At 38.7% G+C, this 18,204-nt stretch overlaps 1 protein-coding gene across 3 annotated transcripts in view; it reads left to right on the top strand.

Moving 5' to 3' along the window:
• The window catches only part of MACC1 (MET transcriptional regulator MACC1), an 82,234-nt gene that overhangs the window by 10,019 nt on the left and 54,011 nt on the right, over window positions 1–18,204 (top strand). For all 3 annotated transcript variants that reach the window (XM_004702709.2, XM_045288830.1, XM_045288831.1), the window contains exon 2: window positions 5,656–5,749. The gene's annotated coding sequence lies outside the window, so the exon portion shown is untranslated. The remainder of the gene's footprint in view (window positions 1–5,655; window positions 5,750–18,204) is intronic.

Here is an 18,204-nt window from a genome sequence, read left to right as displayed (position 1 = left end):
CCTCCTAGTTCTTTCCTCTATTTCCTTTTACTTTCCTTTTGTCCCACTATCATGCTCAGCTTTCATTTGGGTTTCAGTAATTTTTCTCTGTTGCATTGCTCTTGTATAACTTTCTTTTTCATCTACCCCATTTCTTGGATCTTTTGCTCAAAATGAAGATTAACTAAATATGGTGATAGGATGCAACTCTGACACACATCTTTCTTATTTTTAAACTGTTCAGTATGCCCCTGTTCTATTTGAACAACTACATCTTGATTTGGTATAGGTTCTCTTTGAGCACAATTGAGTGTTCTGGAATTCCCATTCTTGTCAATGCTATCCATAACTTGCTGCACATCACACAGTCTAATGCTTTCGCATAGCCAATAAAATACAAGTAAACATCTTTCTGTTATTCTCTGCCTTCAGTCAATAACCATCTAATGCCAGCAATGGTAGCCCTGGTGCTATGCCCTCTTCTGAATCTGGCTTGGCATTCTCTCAGCTCCCTGTTGATGTTCTCCTGAAATTGCTTTTGTATTGTCTTCAGCAAAATTTTACTTGCATGTGATATATATCACACACACACACACACACACACATATATATATATTGCATGTGATATTAATTATGCTGCTCAATAATTTCTGCTTTCTATTGAATCACCTTTCTTTGGAAAGAGGTTAGAGAGGGAACTGTCTTCCAAATTTCTTGGCATAATACTGAATGCTTCCATCTCTGCTTAGGCTTGATAAACATTTCAATTTGTATTCTGCCATTTCCTGGGACTTTGTTTTTCCTAATGCCTTCAATGCACCTTGTATTTTTTGCCTTCAATACCAATGTCTTCCCCCACCCCAAACCATTTTGTTGGAGTTAATACAGATATCATATCATTCTATAGTTCAATCACATCAAGCAATATTGTACAATTGCTACCGCAGTCGGTTTTGAAGCATTCTTTTCCTTCCTGAGCTCTTAACATCACCTCCCTTTCCCGCTCCCATCCCCCACTTCGCCCCTCAAAAATCCGTATTCTACTTGCTGTTCCCGTAGGTTCACCAATCCTGGGATTCATATCCTGGGAGACAGAAACCATTTTGGGAAAAATTCAAGAGGATGACCTCAATGACAACACATCTGAGATAAACCCCAATATAAAAAAGGAAAAAAACCACTCAAAACCCAAATACAGAAAATGTTGAAAACCAAATCAGGTCCAGCATGCATTAGAGCGGGGATCAGCTGACAAGGTTTTAACCACTCAAGTCAGGTTTATCATTTTGATCTTCTATAATCATCCCTCCAATGCACTCTATTTGGTAACCACATTTCTCCCATACCTCTATTATGGACTGAGAAAATTACGGGAGGTTTATTTCCTATGTAGTTCCCACAAATGTATCTTGGACTCCCACTGCCATTTATGGCCTTCTGCTAGCCAGATTCTCACAATTTAGCCTCTGATATTATTCCCTCCTTTGACTTTGGATTATATGGTTTATAATTCTGTGGTCACTGATGTTGGTGTGCTTCTTCCATGTGGACTTAGTTGACATCTCATTTAGATGGCTGCTCTTTTGGAAAGAATCCTTTAAGACCTCAGACACTATTTTGCCTGATAGCCAGACACCATCGTACTTCTTTATCACACTTTGTTATAGTACATATATCGTCTGTGTTCCCTTCCTGAAGGTGAATATCGAGTATTGGATACTAGTATTGTAAGACCGAAACCCATTCTACGAACTATGTTTTTGCTTATTAAATCTGCCTTTGGCTCTTTTTCAAAACCTCCTTGTTACTTTATGGTAGAGAGTCTTATTGATCATCCTGCTGGAGCATAAAGATCGTCCGTCAATATTGTCTTATTAGCATTGTTTCCTTATCACATGGTAGGTCTTGAAATTGTTGAACTTTGACCAATTATTTTTGGTATGGTGCCTCTGTGTATTATTGCCATCTCCTTTTGATGTTTCCTGCATCATTCAAAACTTTGCTCATGAAATTCTTCAATATTGCAACTTGAGACTTAGATGTTCTTCAATGAATGCAGTTACTAGATTGTAGTACTCATAAAACTCTTGAATATATCATAGAAGAAAATGGAAGCCCTTATAGAATTTTAATAAAACTGAATTGAACAAACCTGCATTTTTAAAAGATTACTTTGAAAATCTTGTAAGAGGGAGGATTTATTGCAGTTCTGTGGGTAAAAGAAATTTATTTGCTGGAGATAAGTATTTTATCAAATATTAATGAGAAGTATTTGTCGTAGATAATACAAAAGTGGTTGCAGAGGTACTAGTTGGTTTTTATTGCAGATCTGTGGGTGAAAACAAATTAGTCTATTAAAAATATTTCATCAGTGCAAAAAAGGAGATTCTAGAGATATTCATTTTGTAGTAGTTTTTGGAATAAGGACAAGAGTTCAGGGCATCAAGTAAGATTGATTGTGAATTACTTTTTGTGTCTGATGTAGATAGCTAAATGGGTGGATGGTATTATTCTAATTTCCTTAAGAGAGAAGACAGGAGAAACAGGTTTAGAGAGAAGACAGGAGTTCATGTCTGGTGGCCTTTGACAGTCTCAGCCATCTACATTGAGACCTTCCTTAAATAATTGCATAAGATCTCTATATTAAGAATGAGATGAAGTTATAGATAGATTCCAGTGTCATAAATCATTAGCTGCAATCCTAGGAGTAGATGGGATCTTCCAGATGTATTAAGAGTTACAGCATAAGGAGAGGACTCATGGTGTTATCTTCAGGCCTGATAATACTAGGGTTTAAGCAGAGGGAGGAATAGCTGCACTTGAGACTGAGAATAAAGGGCAGAGAAATGGGAACAAATTAATAAAGGGGATTGGTGAAGACCAAGAAGAAATCTTCAAGAAAGTGTTACATGCTGCGACATGCTGCGACAAGACAAAATAAAAATGAAAAGTATTGTTAGAATTTCACCCAAAGTCTTATCAAGACGAGGTTGCCAGGATTATAGGATGTGTCGGGAAAATGACTTTATGGGCCAACTGTAGAATGTCTGAGGTAAGGGGAAAACCAGCATGTGGGAGCCCATGGAATAGAGAGAGAACTGAGGCTCCAGAGAGGATGTAATAAGGGTTGAAAAAAGAACAGCCAAGATGCCCCGTAGAGACTTCGTCTCACATGCGTATACACATTGGCAACAGGCTACTGTGTGTGTTACATAATGTGTGCTGGCCAGTGATCATCCATTCACTCACGGCCATTATCCCAATGCTGATTCACGTCACCCCTCTGTGGATTTCTGAGACTGTAAGTATTTGCAAGAGTAGAAAGCTCAGTCTTTCACCCTCAGAGCTCCTGGTGGTTTCGAATTGCTAACCATGTGGATCACAGCCTAACTCTTATCTTCTACACCACGAGGGCTCCTTGAAGCCCTGTAGACCAGTAGTAGTCATGCGTAGGGTGGCCCGAGGCTATCATGTACTTACTATTTTAATGCTTTCCTTGCTTGGTTATGCCATGTATTAGTATCATAGGCAGGCTTCCGCCATTGTGCATGAATGTTATTGGAAGGTTTTCTCTATCACCAACTCCCACGGTTTGTGTAAATAATGCCCTTAAGAGTTTAATCTGTACAATAATTCATGCATTGAGATTTATAGTGGGTGTACAATCTTATGATGTCCCTTTCTCAACAGTATTTTAAATTCTACACCACTGACTAAATTAATTATACTATCAATAGAATTACCTTATGCTCCAGGAGGATGCTCGCTAATGTTCCCTAATGTAAAATGAAAATGATGCCTCTAAAATGAGCCAAATACATATATAAATTATAGATCTATGAATGGATTTTGGGCTCACACTTAAATTGAGCCGCAATCTGAGAACAATTACTTCTTATTACAGGGCTGTGCTTGATGCTTGTACTCATGAATGGATCTCTGAAGATATGGGTGCTGGGGAAAAGTATAGTGAAGACACTTAATGGTGCCTGACTATTAGTGATGGACATACAACATATTCCCTTACTGATGACCTTTATGCAATTTTCAACCTTTAGCTACTATTAACAGTACTGCAGTGATCATTTTGCATGGTGACAGACTGTTAAAATGGGAAAGGTGGCTACTATTGTAGTTGGTTATATTCCTCATGCCGCTCTCTAAAACATCCTACCTTTACCTCTACCCCGCCCACATCTCAGTCTTATTCACTACTTTCTGCTTCCGGAAGGTTCTGTCCCTTCCCTGCTTCCACACTATGTCCTTTGTCCTTGTAGTAGCTGAAGTACTTTTCATCATTTCCCCACTCTAACAGTTTGTGTGGGGCTGGCATTTGAACTCAGATTTCTACTTTTAGAAATCATTTTATATACACTGCATACTACCATGGGGCAGAATATCTTAAAGTTGGCTCCTGACATCTCCTGGGCTCTTAGGTTTCATAAACCCCTCTTTTGTTATAATAGCACACTGTGTCATTCTTCCTCTGGCTCTGTCTAGCACTCTTTTAAGATCTTCCTTATATTTGATTTACCATTCAGGTGCAATAGTGCTTCTGCTTTCAATGGATAATTTTTAGAGAAAATACTTAGACATAATGATAGAAGTCCATCTTTCTAAATAATACCCAGACATCTTAAAAGACTTTAATAAAGGGAAGTGAACAAGTACTTGGTTAGGGTTTGGTTCACTTTTAACTAGATGCAGTTATTTTAAAATATTTAACACTCGGTAGGGCATGGACACTGACCCATTAAAATGGACATCTAACGAATTAGGAGATGTGCTGGCCATTCTATCATACTAAATACCCATCTGGTCTAGGATCACAAGACAAGCTGGAAAATATTCCCTGAATCCCATACACTTTTAATACAGGACAACACTCATTCTCTAAGCCAGTGACCATAAACCTAGCTGTGTAGCATGGGACATGTGTATCCCTGGGCTTAAGCGAAAAGGAAATTAGCTACTGATGGTACAGGTACTGCTTCAGCTTTCTAATTACATCACTATTTCTCTCATATACTAAGTTGAGTATGGAAGTTTCCTAAAGTTGAAATTCTCTGTGATTAACCTAAGCACTCTTACCATTTGCAGTTTTACAATTGTTTACCCTCTCTGGCTAGAGGTTTCTCGGTGTCCTGTTTCCCCTTTCCATGCTGTTATGTGTCTGCTCTGCTGTGCATCATGAACAGAAGTCTTTCCTCCAGTCACTTTTGGAAGGTACATGTGAAAATAAAGAAAAGCAGTACACTACTCATTTCACTTAATCCACCTGGCTCCTTGTGTAGGATCTGTCTAACGTGCTTTTGGAAGACCTGTTTTATGTTATATCTGTTTGCAATACCTTTTTTGCCTTTGTGAAAGTATATGTAGTTCATTAATTTTGATCAATTAATATTATAGAACATGTAGTTAAGGTATTATGGTTTTATTAAAGGACTGATGATTGAAAATGTGTTCCGTAGTAGTATTTTTGGATTTCACTTACTAGCCTCTTTGACTTAGTTTTGTGATTTCCTCTTCGTTTCATTTTGGTGTTTGATCCTCCTGTTTATGAGTGTGCTTCCTATTTAAGTTGAGCTATTTTCATGCTTTCCTCCTGCTAATCTTTTTTTCAGAGCATGCCTCTGAAGTGCTTCTTTCCTAAGTGCTGTGTGGTTATCGTCCTAGATTGGCGAGGAGGAGGGAGAAGGAAGATGGTGCTGGAGTACCAGGGTTGGCTCCAGGCCAGGAGGATGCCGCTGTGTCCTTTCAGCTGAGCAAGGTAAGTCTTGCTCTTCAACGATGTCGTCTGGGCTGACTGCTGTTCCAGACCATCACTGCGCACTCCTGGATCTCTTCTCAGGGGCATTTGCCTTTAGTCTCAGTTAGCCCTCGACTGAAACAGCACTCACTTTTCCAGTTGGGCTCAGTAGGAAAAGGTCAACTCGTGCCAGCTGTTTTTCTGTGGACCATATTTGCACTTTAGTAAGAATGTTCCTTCCTGTTCACAGTGTCCTTTCGTAAGCTACTTCATCTGTGTCTCAATTTCTTATCTGTAAATGGACCGAATAGCATTGGTTAACTTTCTCCTCAGCGAGTCCCGGTGACTTAATAAACTGGCAATTCACAGGCACGCATGTTCACGATGATTATCAACATGCCCCACTTTCTCCCATTACCAGAATGACAACACTCACATCGAATCCTGTATTTATAGAGGGCTTTGTGATTTTAAAACTGTCATAATGCTTAATAACTTGGGTAAGCCTCCCTCTGTGCACAGTCTTTTCATAGATAAAGGATTTGTTATCTTTTATCCTTTCATTGATAAAGCCCCTATGTGACTCTCATTTTCATGAATTCTTCACTGTTTTGCCAATTCAGATGCTTTTTCAGTCCCATTCCCCCCGCCCCCCCCTCAGACGTAAAAGATTCATCTATATGAAGGCCACTTTTGGTATATAGGGTCCATTTCTTTGATTGGATACATTGAAAAATGAAAGTGTAATTTTACTTGTGAATGTATAGCCTTAGATTAAACATACCCCCACCCCCATTATTGGAAGGAGATTGAAGAGATTAGAGACAAGGAAGGCTGTGGTCTGTCAGAACGCTAGAATGGAGGCTGAGACCAGAAACAAACCTCAAGAGCTTTCCAGTGCACAATCGAGCCATCACAGGGTCGGGCCAGGACAAAAAACTTACTTCTTTGGATAAACCTTAAATGCTTCAATTAGCTGGGTGAGCCCCTTTCATCTCCCCTCCTCCACCAGGAGGCCAAATGGTAACCCTTAGCAACTTTGCTTTGTTCATTGTTTATATTCTGCACTAGCTAGCTATGCTTGGCTCTTCATCCCTCTGTGATCTCCCAGGCTGCTCTTGGATCTTATGCTTAGCTCTGGCTCAGAAAATCCCCGGGGACTTTACTCAGGCACCAGCTTCATTAATGCCAGGTATTTCCCAAACTCTTTGAAAAGGTTCAGCCCTTGCTTTGGTCCATATCTCTTTGGCAATGATTTACTTGCCTTCCCACCATGCACACCCGTCCCTCAGATATCCAAAGTCCCAGGAGGCCTCAAGATGGATGTAATCTCCTTGAATTTTCCTTGTTAATATCCAACCCTGTACTTCCCTCATTTGCTTTCCACCTGGATGAGTCAGTGTGGTAACTGGGAGGCAGCCTGTGCTTGGGATGATGCGGTAGGCTTTCACTGCCAGAGGGGGGTGACTTCTTCTTAGGCTCTTTGAGATCATTCATGTTGAAGTGGTCCTCACTAAATTATTATTTCTGTGAATTAAATAGCCAATAATGTAGTATCTAAAATAAGATCATATGTTATAGGAGATAAATACTAAGATAAGTTAAAATGGTAAACGTTGGAGGCATTGCTTCTAAAAGTCATGATGCTAAGTCAATTATTAGGTGATAAACTTGACTGAGAAATTCTTATATCATTTGAAAATGAGTCTTTTCTGTCCCCCCTCCATGTTTTAACCTATGTCTATCTGAAATGTTTATGTATCATGCAAGTATATTGTACTTTATATATCTATATGTCTTATCTGAAGACATTTGTATGATAAACTGTGTTCCCAGGTGAATCCATCCTTTGTCCCACTGATAGTAAGTAGTTAACAGAATATAATGTGCATAATGTGAAGAAGCACAGTCATGGCAGTCATTGGAAAAATGTCTAGGAAGGAGAAATAAGACTTTTCTAGGTTTCTATCTTGTTTAATTGTATCTCTCACTCCATTGAATCAATGCCGACTCAGCAACCCCTGTGGGTTCCTAAAACTTTGACTATTCAGCGGAGTAGAAAGCCCAGGCTTTCTCCCATGGAGCTGCTGCTGGTTTCAAGCCACCAACCCTGCGGATTGCAGTCTAACTGTAGTCACTATGCCACCAGGATATGCAAAAAAGCAGGGCCACTTGATTATGTATACAAAAAGTCAAGCAATTAAAATCCATTAGGTTTGCAGGAAACAGACCAAAGAAATGGTGTTAAATTTGAGAGAAAATAATATTTTCTGCATTATTAAGTTTAGAAAAATCTTAGACCCTTCTTTAACCAATATTGGGATCTACCCTTCTATTGTGGCAAAACTAATGATGGAACTCTGAGGATCCGAGTTTTGGTTACGATCTGGTCACCAACTAGGTAAGTGATTTCAGATCACTCACAACTTCTCTGTGATCCTGTTTCTACATTTATTGATCTTTATAAAACAATTTGATCACTGTTCACTTCATATGTGCTCTAGGAGAAGCTGTGAGTTTTGTGAAATGAATCTGGAGTTGGTCCTTATCCCTCTATCATTTTAGCCAAATAACGTTCCTTGCCTTCTCAATTCTGTTGTTCTGTTCTAAGGATCCCTAGTGTGACTGTGGGTTAGACACTGGGCTACTAACCAGTAGTCACAAGGTTAGGGGTTCAAATGCACTAGCAAGGGAGAAAGATGAGGCTGTCTACTGTTATAAAGATTTATAATCTTAGAAACTCTACATAGGATAGCATGGGTCAGATTCAATGAAATGACAGTTGGCTTTTGGGTACTTCTTTAAGTTTGGGGCATTGTTTCATCTGGAGAAATTGGTTCCCCAAGCATGGTAGAAACATCTGAAAACCAATAAAATTACTGCTCTAGAGATATGTTGTTCTATGATTATTAATGATAATGTATATTACATTCAACATACATGGACATAAAAAGGGATATAAAAATTCATGGAAAAATCAAATTAAAAGATAAAAATTAAGCTATAAACTTTATTTTGCAAAATAAGTTTCATTAAGGTCAAGACATTTTTGTAAGTGATACCAGCAGTTAACCCATTCTTAAAGATCTGAGGTTCCTGGGAAGTTAAGCATGCCAATGTCATCTTTTTTATGTGACTAGCTGAATAACAATCGGTGCCCTTTAGAGATATTTTTAAAGATTAGAAAATGAAAAGAGGTCGGAAGGAGCCAAATCATGATTGTAAATTGGATGCCTAATTATTTCCCATCAAAACTCTTACAAAATTGCCTTTATTTGATGAGCAAAATGAATAGGACAGAGCAGTGTGGGGGAAAACTCTCTGTTTAAGCTTTCCTGGGAGGTTTTCTGCCAAAGCTTTGGCTAATGTTCTCAACATGCTCTCATACTAAACAGATGTTGTTGTTCTTTGACCTTCCAGAGAACTAAGTAAAATGCCTTGAGCATTCAAAAACTGTTGCCACAACCTTGCTCTCAACCAATCCCTGGTTTGTTGACTGGCCCACTTCTACCTTTTGGTAGCCATTTTGTTGATTGTATTTTTCCCTTCTGGATTGTACTGGGAAACTTATGTTTCATATTCTGGAAAATTCTTCTAAAACATTCCTCAGGGTTTGGATCATATTTGTTTAAAATTTTCATAGAAAGGTCTGTACTTGTCTGCAGTTGAGCTAGACTCAACAGTTTTGGCATCCAAATGGCAGCAAGTTTATTCAACTCTTAAGTTTCAGTCCAAATTGTACATTGAACCTACTGAGGTATCTATGGATTGGCTATTGTTTCTACTGTTATCATAGGCCAAGAACAAGATTGTATCCTTGTCAATTGATGTGAGTGATCTGCTTATGTGACCATCTTCAATATAAATGTGTTCCTTCCATTTGTAAATTGATTTATTTGGGCTGTTGTCACCATAACCTTTCTGTAAAGCACCCAGCTGCGTACATGGTGAGCAGGTCACCTGACCTCCGCTGGTTCCCCCTTAGAGAAGGAAAATCCATCTCCACAGTAGCCAAGGCTGACTGCCATAAGGCAGAGCACAGACATGCTTGCATCCTCTGTTCTTCCAACCCAACCGTTCCTCCAGGACACTCTACCTCTCCACTGGGTGTGATAAGCCATGGCAACGACCCCACAACTCACCCACAAAACTCAGAATGATGAGAGTTTGCTAAGGACGTTAACAGGTTACTACACACAAGGATCCTAAAACCCTAAGGATGTGATCTTTATCCCCCTGCATCACCTTTCCTCAGCCAGTAACCAGGTGCCTCCCTGGTCCTTAGCCTCAACTACAAGGTGTCTTGGCCTCTGTCTTGTTCCTTGCTCTGGGAAGCCTGGCCACTGCTCTGCCTCACTGTCTTGTGGTCTCTGGTATTAGCACGGCAGCCCCTCTGCTCTGGTGCCTCGGTCGTAGCATGGCGTGGCATCTGACAGCTCACCACTTCAGGCAGGGAGTTTAAATGTGCTTTGCTGTGGGCTTTTCTTCCTCGATGATCCCAGGAATTCTCTTTCAGCTTCTGAGATGACTCTCTTATCCACAGAGAAATGGTAACCCAAACTGACCAGCCCGCCCCACCCCACCCAGTGTTTCACACACCCTATTTATATAGTTCCACTAAATAATTTGTTTATTACTACTGCTAACTTATTTTGGTGCAAATGTTTTTGAAATATATGCTAGGCTTTTTTTTTTTCATAATGTGAATTTTCCATGAATTTTTTGAAGACCCCGTGAATGTACACATGCAAACATTGTCATACATTTATATATAAGCTTTTCCAAAAATGACTTAAAGTGCATGATAATAAAAATACATGCATAATAAAATGGAAAATCATTAGCAACAACAACATTTAGCCCTAAGTACTAATGGCAAGGTTGATGAGGCAATGCATGAGGTTAATTATATTCAATGAACAAAAAACTCAGGGATATGGAAAGTTTGCAAGTCTGCCCAAAACCCATCTCATCTTTCCCGATAGCCAGAGTGCAGTCCACAGCATGAAAGAATAGTACTATTTCTTTCATTGGAGCCAACATACTACTTTATTAAGATTAGGATGAGGAAATGTTTTGTTGTTGTTGTTGTCTTATATATACACCAATTCTCTGAGAGTAATTTGCCATTTGGGCCATAATGAGTCCATTTTTTAAGCAAACTGTATGACCAGGCCTCTTATTTTTCCCAAGAGTAAAAGTCAAGGAAGTAGTATTACACCACTGCTCTGTCAATTCAGTTTTGATTCAATGCTGGAGTAAAATCACTTACTTGGGAAGTTGACTCTTGATTGAAACTGATTTTGGGATGAAACTAGTGGAATTGTGTGTCTTGAATGGTAACTTCCTTCCTTTCAGCATCAGCATGATTTCAATGGAAACTGTCTGGTGATCCATTTAAATTCACATGGCAAGGAAACAGCTGAAAGATAAGCTTCCCTGGTATTGCTTGAAGGCAGCGAAGTGATGCTTCGTGTGAAAATAGAAGTTCCTGACAGGCTCTTGCTTTAATGACTGCCCCACTGGACCTCAGGCAAAAGGGCCCAGTTAGAGTTGGCTTTCAGCCAGCTGCCGAGTGAGTCAGGTGAAAGCATTTAAGAGTACAATGACAGAAGTGCAGCCTACTTTGAGGCCAAAGGGAGGCTTTTAATACCTCTTCGATAAGGGCAGATTAAAATGCCTCTCCTTGTGTGTCTCTCTAACAAATAGCTCAAAGGGAAGAATGTGGCAGGTCACCACTCCTTTTTGATGCTATTTTCTGCATTCAGGGAAGAGAAGAAGAGGGTCTGACGTTCTTTTTCTTCTCACACCATAGTGCTGGGTATTAGAGGGGAGTTTCCTCTCAATTGTTTTTTTGCCTATTCTTTTCCATCGGATTTCTATGGTCTAAGTTATTATCATCCAAAATCCTATGATCTCAAATTAGAACACACATACACAAGAAATCAAAGTCACCGAAACATGGCTTGATAAAGTCTCTGCTATTTCAATGGTCCCATTTTATTTGGGAGCAAAGTCTCATGAAGGTGGCACGAGACAAGACTGTAAAATATACATTTTAATAGTTGTAATCATGGTTTTTATACACTTACAAATTTAGCTTTTTTACTTAGATGATGAAGAATTTGCAATGTTGATAGAAATTTGTTGCAAGGTTTTGAAGCTAGCATAAGATCGTAAATTGAGATCAAGGATGATGAGTGTTCAGATTTGTACTGTGATGGTTGCAGATGGAGTCCAGTGGATTTTCAGCAAACAAGGAGTTATTGCTGATTGAATAACCAGTTGACCACAGACCCAGAACTAGACTTAAGATTTTGCTTTTCCCATCATAGGACTATATCTAGATAATTATTAAAAGAGATGTTTTCTTTAAGCAATTCCACTTCATAGTGTGTAAGTGCCTATGCACATACTGTTTGTATAAACATGGAAGAGCAATCGATGGATAGCCTTTTTGGTTTCTGACACCTAAGAGTTTCACTTGGCCTTTCATGACACAGAAAGTCTAACTTTTCCAAGAGTGACTTTACCTTTCTAAGGTGTTTTGTTTCCAGCTTACATTTTGTGGTACAGGAAGAAGGTCCTGCCACAACCCCAACCTGCTCTCCCTGTTTTGGACATTACAGTACTTCCACTGGCTTAGCTACAGTTAGTTTTTCCAGCAAAGCTCTGAGAAGACCTTAGATCAGTGGTTCTCAACCTGTGGGTCGCGACCCCTTTGAGGGTTGAACGACCCTTTCACAGGGCCTTGGAAAACATATTTCAGATGTTCTTAGGAACTGAGACACTCCTCCTCTATCTATCTCTAGGTGGGTCCGCCCACCTGCAGATACACCTACATACAAGTACATGGCATGAAGACTGTTATCCAGGCCACACCATGCTTCAAGACAAAATTTCACTTATTTGTAGTTAGAAATAAATATTTCACAATATATAGTTTTATATTGTTTTTATGATTATGGTAATCACTATGCTTTATGTTCAATTTGTAACAATGAAAATATGTCCTGCATATCAGATATTTACATTAAAATTCATAACAGTAGCAAAATTACAGCAAAACAGCAAAATTATGAAGTAGCAACAAAACTAAATTTTATGGTTGATGGTCACCACAACATGAGGAGCTGTATGAAAGGGTTGCGGCATGAGGAAGGTTGAGAACCACTGCCTGAGATGCTGATTTCTGTGGGAGCTCACATCTCTCCCTATTGACTGTTACAGGAAGCAAATTAGATGAGAATTTTAACTATTAAAAAAGAAAGAAAGAAATTAAAGGCAAATTTACATTCCATGACCTTAATCTCAACATACTGGTTTCACTTCTCTAAATTCCTTCCAGCTTTTATTTGTAATATGTACATTTTAATACTTGTAGTCACAGTTTATATAAACTTACCAGTTTAGCTTTTTTACTTAGGCATATTATAAACAATTCCCCATGTTGATAGAAACTTTTAACAAGTTTTGCAAAAATGGCAAAGGACCATACATTGAGAACTTGAATGAAGGGAGCTGAGGGTCATCTCATGGACGTCGGATATGTTATCAGGACGGGCCAGTCCCTGGAGAAAAACCTCATGTTGGTAAAGTCGGGAGTCAATGAAAGAGAGGAAGACCCTCAATCAGATGAAAGGCCAGGGCGACTGCAGGTGTGATGTCCCAGGACCTGCAGGTTTGATTCTGCTTCACATAGAGTTGCTGTGTGTCCGATCAACTGGATAGTAGTTAATAACAACACTTACTGAACTACTTATCTCTCATGAAACACCGATTTTCTTTTAGTTTTGTTTTTCTATTGCCTATACTGCTTCAATAAATCATTTTTTAAATATATGTGTCCTTCTTTTTAAAAAATATTTTCCTGGGGAAAATACTAATTGCTGAATAGAGCCAAAATAATTGATTATTAATGTGTATCTCCAGAAATTGATTCTATTTTGTGGAGACTAAAGTTTATGTAATTGGGCAATTCTCTTTTGAGAAAAAGAATGCCATCCCACAAACATAAAGTCATAAGTTCAAGTTATATTAGCTTCATCTTGTCCAAGAGGCTCCATCAAAGGCTCTGAGTTCTCTCTTCCCCTTGGAAACTGTGTGAGTGTTGTGTTTGTGATTGAATTTACTTAGTTAATTTAGCCAGATTAAGCTGGTTGCATATAGCATGGTTAATTTACTTCAATGTGTGTTTCTTTTATACTAGAAATATCACGTTCCATTATCCATAGCTACCTAACAAACTCTGCCCAAACTCAATAGCTCAAATCTCCATTTGGTTATATTTTTTACAATCTGGTAACTGAGGTAGGAAATTACTGGGAGAAGCTTCTGCTAGTTTTGGTCTGGACTGTGGTTCTCAGCTTGCACATGGGCTGGCCTGAGGGTTTCAAGGTGATTTCACAGGCATGCCTGGCACCTTGTTGGGATGAGTCAAGGGTGGGACTCAGCTCGCACTCTTGACCAGAGCACCGATATGTGGTCTCTCTTACATGATGGTCTCAAGGTAGTGAAACTTCTCATGTGGCAACTGGCTTCACCCAGTGCGAGTTTTCAAAAAGACCTGGGAAGAAGCTGCAAAGCATTTTGTGATTGACTTGGAAATCCCAGACTATCACTTCTTCTTTATTCTATTAGTTAAACAAGTCATAAGACAAGACAAATTGAAGAGAAATCTCAATGGGAAGACTAACTCAGGCTTATAAGCCATCTTTAATCTAGCACATGTAATAATGTTCCTCAACCATTTAATTTTTTTCTAAATTATCTGTCCAATGGCAATATATATTGGAATTTGAAGAGAATAGTAAAAATTTTGAATGGGATTTTACATGGTTTCATAACCCAAGAAAAGATACATGTGACTTTATATCTCACATAAGTCTACTAACTGTGCCTTTTCAGGTTGGTTTCCATAAATCTATTAACAGGACCTTTATTAAAGAAAACAAGCCTTAAGTAAGATTACTAATTTATAGTTTTATACATTGTTATATGATATGATATATGGTATCATCTCACATTACATTATATAACTTTATGTTTTACTTACATAATCTAATGTCTATTATTTCCTTTGTTGATTGCTTAAGAGAGTAACAGGATTTAAATGATCATTAGCAAATAAAGATACAATACTTAAAATGAATGCTACTACAAATTGCCATAGAAGATAGTAGATGTGTCGGTTATTTGCCTTTTTGCTCTGAATCTTCATTTTTACTGTTATTTGCTCTTCTACATATTGTAGGATTACACCTCATGTTTTTTTCTCACCAGTGAGATTTCAGTTATAGCCTCCCAATGGGAGACTCTGGTAAGAGAGTAAAAAGCAAAGAAAGGCAAAGCAAATGTTGCTCTTTTCAAATTCCTTTCCACAGTAGCGTGGAGCAAAGACTCCGTCCGATATGCTCTGCCCATTCCAGTGCCTATAACATAGAACTTCTTCCTTGGGTTTAACACCAATGTTTGGTGCCATCTCAAGTATGCCAGCACTGGCTAGATGACCCTCTCCTTAGTTATACCTCTTGAGCGTCAGTTGCTCATCGGTTGCAGAATCAGTCACCAACAGGTCCATTGTGTTTCCAGGCTAATGTTCAGCACACCCCAAACCACGGTCCCAGCAGTGACATGGGTGACATTCTCCTTGGTGTTGCCAGGACCCTTTGGGCTACTGTAGAAGTTCATTAGTAAGTGTGGCTCCTAAGTTTGACTACCATCTCCTCTTTTTGTTCCCCTGATTTTGGGGAGAGTGGCTGCTTCTTTCAGGTATTAACACTTGGGTTAGTCCACATTCAGCTCTTTGGTCCGTCAGCCTTTCAAAAACGTTTTTGAGTAGTCCCCTCTGCTTGAAATACTTCAAATTGTTTCTATTTTTAGCACTGGATTCTGTTGATACTGAGGTGTTATGTTACTGCTAGCCATTTGCAGTCATGACTAAAAACATCCTGCTCAGAGAGAAACTGCTAAGATAAATGCAGCTGGTGTAAGAGAAAGGTGGTTGATGAGCAAGCCATTCATAAAATGCAGGTGCTTTGTGTTCTGTGTTTCCAATATCCCCCTTTTTTATAGGAGCTGTGTACATAGGACCAGTTATGTCTTGCAAAGATTTTATTTTCACAAAATAGAAAGCAAACCTTCTTGGAAGTAATATTCGTTGTTCTTGTCAGTTGTCAAATAAAATATTGTAGCAGTGGAAGTCACAGAAATGTGTCCACTCATCAGTCTACCATTAATAGTTCAACTAGCAGGCTCTCAAACAAAAAAAATGGCGGGGGGAGGGGGGAGCTATTATTTGAGAAAGATTGTGATGAAAACTCTTCCATTTTTCCCGGTTGACAAAAACTGTACGGTTTGGGCTTTGTTACAGCATTGAAGCCATGAACGGCTCCAGAATTTGGTGCTTTAGAATGATGTGTGTGGGGTGTAGGGACGAAGGTAGCCATTGCCAATTGCTTTTAGAAGAAAACAATCAACAGAGAGGGATCCTTATTTGTTTTGCACAGGTTTTTATATTTGTGGTCAGTTCTGCATAAATTCACATTGAGAAAAAAATTGATTATCATGAATTAGTTACAGTCATTTTTTAATCTGTAACTATTAATTACTAGCTAATGATAAATTTTAACTAATGAAACATGTTCCAAGAGCTACCATTTATTTTGGCGTTGTTATAATTATTTGTTATAGTGAGCAGATGAACGTGATGTGTTGCTATTGGTGTTAGATGTCATCAAGTAAGCCCCAGGGTGCCTCGGTCCAACAGAACGAAGCACTCCCTGAGCCCGTGGCCTCCTCCACATTACTGCAATGGCCGCGCTCCTTGTTGCGGCCAGAGTTCATCAGTCTCTTTGATGGCCTTCCTCGTTTTCACTGACCGTCCATCTCCTGATGATATGTTTAAACACCTAATATTGTTTTCAACATGATTGCTTTTAAAGAGCAATGTGACCGTACTACTTCCGATGCAGATGCTTTCCATTGTTCTAAGCAGTCTACAGTACATTTATTATTTTTGCTAACACCATAATGCAAAGGGATCAATTTTTTAGTCTTCCTTATTTATTGCCTCGCTTTCTCACACATATAAGAAGATTGAAAATAGCATGGCATAGGTCAGACACAGCTTAGTTCTCTAGTTACATTTTTGCTCTTTAACCTTTTATATTGGTGTAATGCAGCAGATTTACCCAATGCAATGGGCTTCCATAGGTATTGATGGTGGATCCAATAAAATGAAATCTTTGACATACTTCTTTTCTCTTTCATATTGCGTAGGGATCTCGTTGTGGGACTGGCTATCTTCATATTGAGGTGTTATTTATGTTGAAGGCTGTAGACTTTGATCTTCATGAGTGTTTCGAGTCCTTTGTGCTTTCAGCAAGCCAGGATCTGTCATCTGCATATCACAGGTTGTTAATGAATCTGCACTCAGTCTTGAATCTGTGTTCTTCATATACTATATATAGCTTCTCTGGGCAATTTGGGCATATAGATTGAATACATAAGATGAAAGGATATAGCCCAATCCATACCATTCTTAATTTTAAACCATGCGGAGTCCTCTTTTTCTGTCAGAACAGCTGCCTCATTGTCTATGTACAGGTTGCACAGGATCGCAGTTAAGTTATTTTCATTCTTCCTAGTCTTAGTCTTTATGATATTCATAGTTGAATGTCTTCGCTTAATCAATAAAACAAAGCTATTCTCTACTTTTCACCAATATACATCTGATACCAGCAATATCCTTCTTTTGAATCTGGCTTGAATTTCTGAGTTCCTTGCCAATGTACTGCTGCAGTCATTTTCAAATTATCTTCATCAAAATGTACTGCGATCTATATAACAATATCAGTTGAAAGCTCCCACATTCTGTTGGATCATCTTTCTTTGGAATGGACGTAGATATAGTTCTCTTCCTGTCAACTGGCCAAGTAGCCATCTTCCAAATTTCTTGACATAGACAAGAGAGCATCTCTAGTACTGCAATTATTTATTTAAACATTTCATATCCCATCGATTCTAGCATCTTCTTGACAATATCATCAGAGCAGCTTGGACTCCTCCTTCAATTCCATTGGTTCAATTCACACTCTACATTGTGAAATGTTTGAATGTTCTCCTTTTTATACAGTAGCTATTTTTATCCCATCTTCTTTTGATGCTTCCTCTTTCTTTTAATATTTTGTCCATAGGTTCCTTCAGTATTGCAAATGGTGACTTGAAATTTTTCTTCAGTTCTTTCAGCTTAAGAAGTGCTAAATGTATCTTAACATTTTGCTTTTTAACCCTGCAGGTCTTTACACATTTCATTATAATACTTTACTTCATCTTCTTGAGTCTCCCTATGGAATTATCTTTGAACTAATTCTGCTCTTTGACGTCATCATTTCTTCCATTTACTTCATCTGTTCTACATTCAAGAGCAAGTTTGAGAGTGTCTTCTAACATTCATTTTGGTCTTTTCTTCCTCC

This window comes from Echinops telfairi, unplaced genomic scaffold (assembly GCF_000313985.2).
Source record: "Echinops telfairi isolate 266 unplaced genomic scaffold, ASM31398v2 ScPeMD7_23;HRSCAF=83, whole genome shotgun sequence".
NCBI lineage: Eukaryota > Metazoa > Chordata > Mammalia > Afrosoricida > Tenrecidae > Echinops > Echinops telfairi.
This window is presented reverse-complemented; position numbering and strand designations above follow the sequence as displayed.